Here is a 13,995-nt window from a genome sequence, read left to right as displayed (position 1 = left end):
CAGTTCCTAGAATGAGGGAATAATCAAGAACCCAAAAATAACAGGGCGCCTGGGTGGCTCAGTTGGTTAAGTAGCTGCCTTTAGCTCAGGTCATGATCCTGGAGTCCCTGGATTGAGTCCCGAATTGGGCTCCCAGCTCCACGGGGAGTCTGCTTCTCCCTCTGACCTTCTCCCATCTCGTGCTCTCTCTCACTGTCTCACTCTCAAATAAATAAATAAAATCTTTAAAAATAATAATAATATCATTGTAACTGCAAAGTGGGGCTTTGCTCCTGAAGCAAACTAGCATGGATCACTTTTGCTTTGATGAAGGCAGAAGTCCTAATACCTCATGGTTTCCCAAGCTTTAACAACAGTACTATTCACTAGATGTCCTTGTTTCTTCCTGGGAGGTAACAAATTAGGAACAGCATTGCTAAACCTAGATATAATAAGAAGAGTAACTGGAATCTCCTGAGGAAATATAGAGTATTCCACAAATTTTTCCTTCCTGGCCTTAAACCACAGTCTTTCCTAATTTATCTACGTGGAGCTGACCATCTTTTGTTTGAATTGGATTCTATGATGATAGCTACATCTGCCTTTTAGAGTTGTGTGACAGATTTGTCCCAGATGGGAGACAGTAATGCGTGCTGCCCAGACTGCCAAGTATTATATGATCAGTCAAATCACAGGCCCCAGCACCTACAGGACACAGCCCTGACTCACTCCACTTATGTTTTCACAGAATAAAGCCATTTCTCTATGAACATGAGCTCTTCATTTTTCTCGAATTGTGACTATTGGGAATAATTGTAGTTAAATGCTTAGGGTTTTTAAATATCTTGAAATAAGAAAATCTAGTAAATGTGATCAGGTGAAGGGAACATATGGGCCCTTTTAGGCTTTTCAGGTGTACATTTGTGCCTAACGCAAACCTGATCTCTTTGATCCAGTCTTTTGTCTACGTTATGAAGCCTAATGGGGTCAGGCCTGGATCGCTTCTCTTCACTCCCAGGCAGGACCTTGTTGGGAGGGATGGATTTCTGCTGATCAGTTAAGGCCAAACAGGGCCAACAGGGAGGTGGGATGTGGGGGAAGGGTGTCTTGCCAAAGGAAACCCCACATGGCCTTAGAAAGGGGAAGGGAGAACAGCTGCACCACTTCCTCTCTTTTTTGAGGATACTGTCCATGTATCCTGCCACTCCTGATTTCTGCTGCTTTTTCACATTTTTAGCTTAGTTAATTCTTCAATTTTTAGTACATTCTTTCAAAAGAATTTTTGCTTTTCAAATTGTAAAGTCATACACAAAATAGATCTATAATATATTTAAAGCTCTTTCAGAACAAAACAATAATTAATGAATGATCCATGTATTCAGGGGGAAATCTTTATACATGAGACTTTAAATATAACATAAGATATATATGCAAATATATTTACATAGATTGTTTATATTATATTTGCATATATTATAATCACATGTTTGTGTTTACATATATATCTTACATTTATTTATCTAGTCCTTTGGTACCACAAACAAGGCTCCACCGTACATCTTTGTACAAGACTCCATGGAGACTTGTGTGATTTCCCTGGGACAATTAAAAGGAAGTAGGATTGCTGCTGGGTCACTGGGATTTTGCACTGATACTGTCCTTCCGAACTGCCAGACTGTCCCCACCAGGTCTGGGTGGAGCTGTGATTACTTCAGGGCTCCAGGTGCTTTGCAGTTATACCACTGTACACAGGCACTGTCACACTGAGGGAGCATATATACCTTTAGACATATGTACAGATGCTGTTGGAGACCTGATCAGATCCTCCTGGATCCCTTGTACCGTCTCTGTTCACCCATCCCTAGCTTCATGGTTTTTGCTACTATTTATACCTGTCCTTGGACATCAGAGCCCCCTAGCTTATAAGGAGCAGAGGAAGTGACCGGGAATTTTATGTCCACCTATGACTCCCCACCATGACCTGTGGACAACGGCTTACTGGTGTGAGGGGACCAAGTCCAGCTCTCGTGCCTCAGGAGGAGCTAATACCCAGCACCCAGGAAATGGGGCTGAGTCTGTGACTTTACCTGAAAGCTCACCTCTCTTAGGTTCTTCCTTCTCTTCAGTCTGCTTCTTCTACTCCCTTACTGGTTTCTTCTTCTGGGGCTGGGTATTAGCAAACCACTTATGCTCAATTCTTGGCTTGAAGACTGCCTCCGGAGGAACCTGACCAAAGAGAGCAGACTTTTTATTTCACGGTTGAATGTAATCGGCAAATTCCAACAATGAACATGTTAGATTCTTTAGCAAACTGAATTGGGGCTCATGTTTGAAACTACTCTTGATTTCTCTATCTGGGGCATCTTAGGATGTATGAGATCTCTTCACTAATCAGCAGTCCAAACTTCCTCACCCTCAACTTCAGTCCCATTGGCTGTCAAAGAGCATGTTTTCTGTTGGGTGCTCACACAGACCACTGTGGGAGCTCCACAGCAGACTCTAAGGTTTTCTGTGTGTCTGACATTACTTCTAATGGAATGCGACTGTCCTTACTCTCAGAAGAACACACCTCTCCCAAGTGTCTGCCAGATGAAAACATCAGTCATTTATGAAGCTGGAAATCAGTGAGAGAGGTAACGAGATTAGTCAGCTCTAGGTTGGGAAGTGCAGGTAGCAAGCACAGACCACTCTTTCAGAGGGCTGGATGATGAGAGTCCCAGAGAACTAGGATGGTGACTTGACAAAACAGCAGGGTCAAAGGAAAGGCTTTTGTTTCTTTAAGAGAAAGACCACCTCAGCACTTTTAAGATGGAAGAACTGAGGCCAGTGAAAAGGAGAGGTCATGGAGGGGTGAAAAAAAAGAAGGTAATTGATGGATCAAATGCCCAGAGAAGATAAGAAGAGTCAAATATGGCAGCCTTTAGTAGAAGGAAAGATTTGAAACTGAAAAACTCTGTGTGTCAACTATATGAACATGAAAGAAAAAAAAGGAAGGGAGAGAGGAGAGAAGGGATGGAAGGGAGGGAAGAAGGAAGATTCTTCCTTACTGATTAATCAATAGCAACTATCTCTTCAGGCATGTGATCTCCTAGTACCTTACATTTAACGTATTCGGTCCTTTACTACCACAAACAAGGCTACGCTGTACATCTGCCAACCTATGAATGTCCTTTGTCTATGTTTTAGGCTTATGGACAAGAACAGAGCCTGTTTGTACTGCAGGTAGAAGAATGTCATTTTTAAATCAGACCTTACAAGAACAACCTGGAAAGATACCAAGTGTACATGTAAGAATGATCTCTCCACTTCGGTCACTCCTAGCTAAAGGGACACAAAGAAGACTGTTCATTCAAATGCTAATCTCCTCCAGATACATTCTCATAGACACACCCAGAAATAATGTTGGGGTTTTTGTTGTGGTTTTGTTTTTTTCAGAAATAATGTTTTATCAGTGGAGCATCTCTTAGCCCAGGAAAGTGAAAATAAAATTGACACATAAAATTAATCATCACAGTTATACAATAAATACACAAGAAAAACCAAAGTCATTTCATTACATGTTCATGTTTTCTTATAGAACCTATCTGGGCAAATAAATTTCCAATAAGCTGGAGATGCATACCAACTACTAAATATGCCAGAAGCCTTTATTTTATAAACATCTTCCAATCTCATAGCTGTTCCACATTAAAGAGTCTTTCTCACTGTTATCAGTCAGGGTTGCTGGTGAAGAGTAAGCCTTGAAGCTGTTGTCCAGCATGCTTCCCTTCCCTCCCCTTCCTCTGTGTGTGTCCATAAAGAATCTATAAAATGGTAGACTGTTTTCCAACTCTTCCCCTTCTACTGAGTGCTCCACTTCCAAATATACCTGGACTTAAAACCCATCTGGCAGAGTTTCTTACTTCCTCCATGCTGATACCATTTCTCAGATGCTACATCATCTGCAGATACTCGGCAATTGCGTTACAAATTGCACAACTCCTTGTGCTTGGTTAGTGAGTACAGTCTTCCACTTTTGTCATCAGCCCAGGATCCAGAATCTCCTTCAATCAAAAAGTAGAAGGGTCATGGGAATTTAATATGCTACTGAACCATGACTCGGTTCAGGAAAAATAACGGTATAATTTCTGACCACGCTTGGGATCACACAGCATTCCACCAGGTTGCCCCAGTACTCCAGGGAACGTTGTGTGGTTACGCGTGAGTACTCTCATCTAGGAATTATGCTGTGTGACGTACAATCTTACAAGCTCTTGCCTCTGTTGATTACACGGTATGCAACAAATAAAAGGTTGTTATTCTGATTTCAGCTTAAATGTCACCTCCTCAGAGAGACATTTCCTGGCCACACAATGTAAATTTGTCACCCAGTCACTCTACCACATTATTCTGTTTTAATTCTCTGCACAGCACATATCACTAAGTGATACTTTTTTTATTCACTTAAGTTTGTCTATTGTCTGCCTCCTCTGGTCTATCTTGTTTTTTATAATATCTCCAGTGCATGGGATAATTCTGGATGACACATAGTTAGCCCTCAATATGTATATGTTAAATTAATTAAATCAAGGTGATTTTTTTTAAAAAAGTGGCTAGGAGGATACCTTGAGGCTACTTTTAATATAGAATGGTCAAAGAAAGTCTTTCTGTGAGATGATTTTTGAGCCAAAACCTATATGACAATTAGATAAACATATGAGGCTTTGATTATTACATTGGCCTGCACATTTTTACTGTTGATATAAGACTGTTCTTGTGAAGAAAGGGCTTTATAACTATTGAAGAGTGACCCAAAAAAGTATGGGATTGGCCCCAAATTTCAAAAGAACAGGTATAGGACTGGACCTATAGAGTGGGTTTAAAAGAAGTAATGACAAAAATCATCTTCAAAGAGGTAATGAGAGAAATCACTGTTTCCCTGAACATTTTCCTTTTCAGTAATCCAGAATTACTTTTCCTAAAATCTCCTTCCACCATTAAAGCTTAATCACCCAAGGGAAGGGAATGGCAGATACCACCTAAAACAAAAGTCCCCAGGGAAGATGATAAGATTCCACCAGATTAAAAAAAATACATGCTTTTCTACTGAGCAGTGGGAAAACTTAATTAAGAAGGAACAATATGTACATCCCACCTAGGTTCCCTTGGGTTTCAGAACTCACACCCCATACCCCTAAGATTTTAGCCACTTGAAGAGTTGATTGTGGAAACAGAAATCAGGTAGAGAATAGAGACAAGTTTCAGACTGGTAAATTGTGCCCTGTGTAGAAAGAGGCTTGTATTGTACACTGCAGTTTCTATTTGGAACACATGAGCAGACCATCTCATAGAGCGTTTGCTGACCTAAACCAGCATGGGTGTCTGCAGCTGCTGAGAAATAAGCACGAGTTGTTGGGGAGAATTGTATTACCTATCCTCAAGCCTCCCATACTTTCCCATGCAATGTGGAAAAGATACAGGTATTCCTAGACTTGCCCCTGGAACCAAGAGTCAAGAGCCGGAGAGTTTGCCATTGAGTTACTATAGAGAAAGGTGAGATGACACCAAAGTCCACAGGCTAGACAGGGTAAGGCAGACAGCCAGTTCAGAGCAAGACTGGACATTACAGCAGTGGATGCAGTAAGGATAAAAGTCACTCACTTGAGTATGTATCTCAGCTGATGATCAACAGAAGAACAGAAAATGATACCACTCCGTCAAGGAACACTTTCCAAAACTATGAGGATAAACAAGTTCCTCCTGGCACCTAGCTGCCATCTTTGGCATAAGGAAAAGGAAGAAAGACTCTTCAGAAGAGCAACAACTCTGGTGGGGCTTATCTTACAAATTTCAAAATCGCTGAAACATATACAGCCATAAAAACGAAACTATAAACTAGAATAGATGAAACTATCTTCTAATAATAAGGTTTAAATAATTATTTTCTGCAATCACCAGGAATTTAAGTAGCTCCAAAGGAACATGAAGCAGTTAAAGAAATACACATTTTAGATTGCTTCAATTTTGACCCTACTGTTGTGTATGGTTTAAATATCCACTTCTATTGTTCTAGTTTGAGATGCTCAAGTATGCTCAGTTCAACTCACAAACCTTCACACTAGGTATCCAAGGATTCCTTTGGTCTTATAGTTGTCCTGGAGGCAAAGGTAGGGTGCAAGTAAGAGAGTAGCTTCCTCTATTTGCTATAGAGCCAAGGAAAGGAAACTTAGGTGGTTACTCCGTCCACACCCACAGTACTGTATGATCTATTGGCAGGATACTTGAAGGCAGTAATACAAAACTCCCAGCAAATACCTGGCCCATCAACGGTGTGACTTTGAACTTCTCTGGAAGTGACCCTTCTCTCCTAGCCCGTGTGTTCATCTCTACATTCCCATATACAGTACTGCTTCCATCCTCAACCTCTCCGAGTTAAACTTATGTCCCCCTTCTCCTGTTGCCACTACCAAAAAAGTTAACTTTTCTCTTTTTCTAACACAGTAGCTATACAGAGTTAATAGGTAGAGCCAAGATCATCCATTAAACCAGGATCCCATAGCATTGGTTCCTTTTTCTCAAAAGCTAGAAGACCTTTCTCCAGAAATAGATTTCCACATCTCCCACCCATGGAAGGGAAGAGAAAGCTTTGTTTTCCACGGTGGAGAAGGTTGCCCAAACATTCACTACTACTTTCCTCCTATTCCCAAATAAGACAAATGACTTCTAGAAATGCCAAAAAGAAAAGACAAACCCAACATGAGTTTTGGGGACAAAAGAAATTAACTCAAGTAAAATGAGGTGGTTAACCAAAAAATAAAAAATGTAGGATGCAGTAAAACAGAGGCTCTAACAGAGGAGAGAGACAAAGAAATTCCTCAGAATAACAAAGAACAGCAGCAGGCCTAGAACAAGTGCAAATAGAAACAGGAGGACAGAAAGCTAAAGAAAGAAGAGCTTGTCTGCAGGGGAATAATGAGATAGAATTAGCAAATATATAAAACTGTCCAAATTGTGACATTGATCTAATGGGGTGATCAGAGAATGGAAAGTGTGTGTGTGTTTGTGTGTGTGTGTGATAGAGAGAGAGAGAGAGCGAGCGATTGAGGTAAGACTTCATTCACCCTGAAAAGAAGCCAAAAGTAATATGTAAAAATGTTAAATCCAGGGAAATGACAGTGTTAAGTACATTATTCAAAGAGATGGAGTTAAATATCAGTAAAAACAAGTTAAAAGTTAAGAGTGATAGCCTCTGGGTTAACAAGTATCAGGAGAGGTAAAGGTAAGGGGTTTCCTCTTTTCGTTATTAGCTGTGGTGGATTAAAGATGACCATAAATTTCTTGAAACTCTTCCCACAGAAGGGTCTATTTCCCCTCTCCATGAGTGAGTTAGGGTTGACCTATAAAAGCTTACCAATTATATCCCAGTGGACATGACACTCTGCCATTTCCAGTTGTCGGTTTTTAGAGGAGTAGAAGCTTCCGCTGTGGTCGCATGAATCCCTGAACCAATATGTAAGAACACCAACCACCTCCCTGGAGAGACCACATGGAGAGATCTTTAGACTGCATTAAGAGGGAAATAACCAGCTGAGCCCAACCTTCTAGCCACCTCTTCAAGACACCAGATGTGTGAATGAAGCTGTCTTTGAATTACCAGACTAGACCAGACACCAGCTGAATACACTCAGTTAATGCTATACAGAACAGAAAAATCACCCAGCCAAGCCCTGCTTCAACTCCTGATCTACAAAATCTTGAGACTTAATAAGATTATTGTTGGTTTAACCCATTACATATTGGAGTAGTTTGTTATACAGCAGTAGATAATTGGAGACTAAGTGTTTCAGAGCTCAAAAGTTAAGTCTTCAGTAGTAAATTTTTAACATGTATATATATATAATTTTCATAAAAATAAAAATTAAAATAGTCTGATCTGGGGTGCCTGGGTGGCTCAGTTAGTTAAGTGTCTGCCTTTGCTCAGGTCATGATCCCAGGGTCCTAGGATCAAGCCCCGCATCAGGGTCCCTCCTGCTCAGTGGGGAGCCTGCTTCTCCCTTTCCCTCTATCTGCCCCTCTGCCTGCTAGTGTTCACTCTCTCTTTCTCTGTCAAATAAATAAATAAAATCTTAAAAAAAAATAAAATAGTTTGATATGAGTAGGGTCAATGAATTATATTGAGGTCAAATTCATGGTTGTAATATTGTACTATAGTTATACAAAATGTTACCTTTGGGAAAAACAGGGTGAAAGGCATATGGAAGTCTCTTTCTTTCATATTTCTTACAACTACATGAGACCCCAAAGCTAATTAAAAATGAAAAGTTTAAAAAAATAATTCAGGGGTGCCTAAGTGGTTCAGTCAGTTAAGCGTCTGCCATCAGCTCAGGTCATGATCCTGGGATCCTGGGTTAGAGCCCCACAAGGGGCTCCCTGTTTAATGGACAGCCTGCTTCTCCCTCTCCCTACCCTTACCCAAACCCCACCACCATCACCCCTGCTCATGCTCTCTCTCTTGCTCTGCATTCTCTCTCTCAAATAAATAAACAAAATTCTTTTAAAAAAAAGTAATTCAAACAGTTGAATGTTTCTAACTTGTCATTCTTATTTATTTTAAACAAAACATAGTGGCATACCTCACATATTATACTACATTTTTCCACTTAACATATTTTGTACTTATTTCCAAGTCAGCATGTATAGATCTAGTTTATTAATTTTGATGGCTAAATTATAGTCCTCTGTATGGATTTGCTGTAACTTACTAGCTAGAACCTTAATGATGGATATTTAGATTGTTTCCCTTTCTAGAGACTATGTACTCCATCAAATTAGAAGAATCCTAAATTCCCTTTGAGTAATCAAATTTAAAATTGGGCAATCTGGCAATATGCCTCTACTATAAACTGATAGAACTTATTTCTATCATTCTTAGGATAATTCCTTTCCTATCTCACATCTTCAATAAGCAATTCTAGAATCAGTAAGCCTACTTCTAAATCCAGGAAGTGTCCACATATCTATACATAGCTAACTCAACTTATGTGTAGCAGATTGTAACTCCAACTGCTAGATGTCAGGAAAAAAAATAACTAAAACTCAAAACTCCAGCAGAGTTACCCTGCCTGAAGGGGTTTCAGGAAAAAATGAAACCAGTAAAAAACACAGATATATGAGAGAATTGATCTTCAAAACTAAGTCTCAAATCACAATGCTTCCAAAACCCATCATCTCAAAATAATTATTTAATCTGACTAGCATGTTTTACATTAATTATATCATTAAGACCAAAAGGAAAAGTAAAAAGGATGCTCCAGGCAGAGATACTGAATTTGTGGCCAAGAATAAGTCATTCTACCATCTAAAGACTCTGTGCTTTTAAGAAGGTGGATCTGGGGCACCTGGGTGGCTCAGTGGGTTAAAGCCTCTGCCTTTGGCTCAGATCATAATCTCAGGGTCCTGGGATCAAGCCCCACATCGGGCTCTCTGCTCAGCAGGGAGCCTGCTTCCTCCTCTCTCTCTGCCTGCCTCTCTGACTACTTGTGATCTCTCTGTCTTTGTCAAGTAAATAAATAAAATCTTAAAAAAAAAAAAAGAAGGTGGATCTGAAGTGTATTATTTGCTCATTCATTCCCCAAATATCTAAGTATTTGATAGTGTATCAGAAGCAGACAAAGGCAGCTCTTTCTCTCTGGAAGAACTCACACTCTAATGGAAGGACCAAGAACTAAACAGATAAATATAAACAATGTGGCAAAGGATAATAAAAATAAGCACATGATAGCACAGGGTTGCACAGGAGGACATGCAAGGCTTTGTGACAGGGACTTCTAAAATCTTAAAACAGGGATAAGCATCATCTGTGGGAGAGAGAGCTTATTCCGGCCAGAGGGCAGCATGGACAGAAGTGCGGATAGGGTTGAGTGTAGCTTGCAGGGGTGGGTGGCTCTATATGCAGTTACATACTACCCGAGTATAAAATGGAGCATGGGGTTCTATTAGAGGCAGCCTGGGTCCAGATCATATAGGGCTGGGTGCCTTTCTGAAGAATTTGACATGCATCCCTCAAGCAAGGGGGATGAACATATTTCCCAATTTGACCAAGACTGTTCCAGTTTATGCTTGTGTTCCCACTGTAATTATTAATAGTCCTCACTTTCACATTCAAATGTATTCTGGTTAAGATGACAAGCCTAATTATCACTGTGGTTATGATAGATCGACCTCCAATGGTACTCAGATCATTGAAAACCTGCTTATGTGAGAAATAATTGACAGTACAAAGAAAGGAAGAAGAAAACAATCTATTTCCCACCCTGTAGAAACTGTTATCAATGTTAAATTAAACAGCAGTGAAAGAATAAATGCAAAATTTTCATGAGATACATGCAGCAGCAATTTTTATAGTCTTTTGCAATATGAAACCCAAAAATATGTACTCTACAACTTTTACTGTTCTTTCTTATACTTCACTTTTAGGATTTTTTTTTCCCTCTGGATATACTTGTTGATTTATAAAAGAAATACATGAACATGAGAATAATTTTAAAAGTGTAAGAAAAGTGTAAAATAAAAAATTAAGGTCTATCTTCCCTCCCCAACTCTGGCCCATTACCCAAATGACACTATATGAATTCAATTTACTAAATAGTATAAATCTAATTGGGCAAAATAAAAGGATAGTTGTTTATTATTATTATTATTATTATTATTATTATTATTCTATTGCCTTCTAATATGTTTGAACTACCCCAATCAGGGTTGGCTAATTCCTAAAATAGCCAACAAGTAGCCTGCAAGCACACCTTTCATAAGCAAAGCAACCAATCCGCAGCATATACCCCAACAACATCCTTTATCCAAACATCATACTTAAAGCCACTATCCCCTGTCCTAATCACCCAAGGCAAACAACTAGACAAAGCTCCCATGCCCCAGAGTGCCAAACAATTAGGCATAGCTCTCATGCCCCAGAACTCCCCCAAATTATTCAAACTAGGAGTGATACCAGCAAGATGACCAAATAAGACATCCCCACTAGAACCTCCCCACCTCAACAATTTGGTGTCTTTGGCTCCCAAAACTGACTTTGTGGGAGCTGTGGGACTCAGCACCATAAGCCAAGGGATCCAGAAAGACTCTTGCCACATTCCACACCCACCCCTATGATATGTGTAACAGGTATACAGTCTTTGGTTCCAGCTGTGGACCCTGAAGTGGACCAGGAACCTGCTCCAGTCTCTGCCTCTCTTGGCTGCGGTCTGAGAGCAGCTGGAGAACACACTCTTAAACGATCACCCATAAATGAGAGATCTCTGTGGAAGTCCAAGTTTCTAGCAGAGATGTTCCATACTAGAGCACTGGAAAGAAAAAAAATTCAAGTTTGGATACATTGGAGAATATAAAAGGAATAGTTTGACTTTATCAGTACTATCCCTCCCCCAAGGCAAAACAGCCTAGGGCCAAGAGAGTGATTTTTCTGCAAGGGGTTGGGTAGTGAGTAAACACCTGGCTTCCCCAGATTTGCAGGATGCTTCCCATGAGGTCCATTTCTCTCCCACACCAACTGAGTTGAATTATGAACTGCATGACTGAGGGGCAGAGAGTGATTGGGAAAGAGATAGATGGGATTCTTGAAGGCATTAAAGAGAAGAAGATCCTAATAACCATGTCACGGACTCTATCAAAAAGCCCACCCACAAGCCCCTGGAAACCCCTTGCCCTCAGATCTTCCCAACCAGCACCCCCAGAACACCATGTACTGCACACACACACACGCACACACACACACCTGACCTGTGGTCAGCTCCCTGTGTATGCTCATAACAGTAGTAACAGTAAGCTTTGTTAGACTCAGATAAAATTAGAAATGAAAGAGGAAACATTACAACTGATATCACAGAAATATGGGGGATCATCAGAGACTACTATAAACAATTATATACCAACAAACAATTATACAACAAACAACAAACAATTATACAACAAACAACAAACAATTATATACCAACATATTGGATAATCTACGAAAAAACTGTATAACTTCCTAGAAACATACAACCTACCAAGACTGAATCATGAAGAGATGGAAAATCTGAACAGACCAATACCAATACCAACAGACTAATTATTGTAATTAATTAATCAATAATCAAAAACCTCCCAACAAAGAAAAACTCAAGACCAGATGGTTTCACTGGTGAAATTCTACCAAACATTTAAAGAATTTATACCAGTCCTTCTCAAACTCCTCCACAAAAATAGAAGATCAGGGAATACTCCCAAACTCATTTATGAGACCAGGAATACCCTAATACCAAAGCCAGATAAGGACAGTGCAAGAAAAGAAAACTACAGGTCAATAATCCCTGAGGAATATAGGTGCAAAAATTCTCAACAAAAACTAGCAAATCAAATTCAGCAGCATATTCAAGAGATCATATGGCATGATCAAATGGGATTTATTCCTGGGATGTGAGGATGGTTAAAAATATGCAAATCAATAAATGTGATACGTGATGTTAACAGAATGAGAAAAAAAAAACCTCATGATCATCTCAATATATGCAGAAAAAGCATTTGCCAAAATTCAACAACCATTAATAATAAAAATTCTCAACAAATTGAGTATTGGGCAAAAGTATCTAAACATAATAAAGGCCATATATGGCAAGCCCTCAACTATTCTTCTGCTCAATAGTGAAAGGTTGAAAGCTTCTCCTTTAAAATCAGGAGCAAGACAAGTGTGTCCACTCTCACTGCTTCTAATCAACATAGTACTGAAAGTCCTAGCCAGAGCAATTAAACAAAAAAAAAAGAAACAGACATCCAACCCTGAAAGGAAGAAGCAAAACTGTCTCTGCTTTTATATGATATGATCTCACATATAGAAAATCCTAAAGACTCCACACACAAAAAAAAATGTTATAGCTAATAAACAAATTCAATAAAGTTGCAGGATACAAAATCAACATATAGAAATCAGTTGTCTTTCTATATACTTACAAAGAAATATCTGAAAAAGAAATAAAGAAAACAGTCCCATCCACAATAGCACCAAAAAAAAAAAAAAAAAAACCTTAGGAATAAATTTAACCAAGAGAGTAAAAGATCTGCACACTGAAAACTGTGAGAATTGGATGAGAGAAATTAATGAAGACACAAATAAATGGTAAAATATCTTATGTCTGTGATTAGAAGAATTAGTGTTGTTAAAATGCCCATGCTCCCCAAAGCCATCTTTAGATGCAATATGTTCCCTATGAAAATTTCAATAGTATTTGTCACAGAAATAGAACAAAAAAAAATTTTTTTAATATTTTATCTGTTTTTCAGAGAGAATGAGAGAGAGAGAGAATAAGCAAGAAGAGCTGCAGACAGAGGGAAAAGCACACTCACCGCTGAGCAAGGTGCCTGATTTGGGTATTGATCCTAGGACCTAGAAGAGAAAGACCATAGCTGAAGGCAGACACTTAACTGACTGAGTCACCCAGGCATCCCCCAAATTTTAAAATTTATATGGAACAACAAATGACCACAAAGAGCCAAAACAATTCGTAAAAGAAGAACAAAGCTGGGGGCATTACACTCTCTGACTTCAAAGTTATCACAAGGCTATAGTAATTAAAACAGGATGGTACTGGTATAAAAATGAACATATAGACCAACTGAACAGAATAGAGAATCCAGAAATAAAATCTCATGTGTACGGTCAACCATTATTTGACAAGGGAGTCAAGTATACACAATGGCAAAAGGATACACCCTTCAATAAATGGTGTTGGGAAAAATGGTTAATCACATGCAAAAGAATGAAATTGAACCCCAAATCTTAGATCACTCACAAAAATTTACTTCAAATGGATTAAAGACTTAAACCTAACACCTGAAACCATAAAACTCCTATAAAAGAAAATTGGGAAAAATGTCCTTGACACTGGTCTTAGCAATCGCATTTTGGGTATGCCTCCAATAGCACAAGCAACAAAAGCAAAAACAAACAAGTGGGACTAGACCAAACTACAAAGCTTCTTTTAGCAA

At 39.2% G+C, this 13,995-nt stretch overlaps 1 long non-coding RNA gene across 1 annotated transcript in view; it reads right to left on the bottom strand.

The window, feature by feature from the left end:
- LOC122889604 overlaps positions 1-13,995 on the bottom strand; it is a 58,881-nt gene that overhangs the window by 15,001 nt on the left and 29,885 nt on the right. The window contains exons 2-4 of the long non-coding RNA XR_006380948.1: positions 13,354-13,393; positions 7,370-7,491; positions 2,079-2,205 (exon numbers count right to left, since the gene is read on the bottom strand). This is a non-coding gene — a long non-coding RNA (uncharacterized LOC122889604). The remainder of the gene's footprint in view (positions 1-2,078; positions 2,206-7,369; positions 7,492-13,353; positions 13,394-13,995) is intronic.

Source organism: Neovison vison, chromosome 11, assembly GCF_020171115.1.
Source record: "Neovison vison isolate M4711 chromosome 11, ASM_NN_V1, whole genome shotgun sequence".
Lineage (NCBI taxonomy): Eukaryota > Metazoa > Chordata > Mammalia > Carnivora > Mustelidae > Neogale > Neogale vison.
The sequence above is the reverse complement of the archived record's forward strand: the minus strand, read 5'-3'. Positions and strand labels throughout refer to the sequence as shown.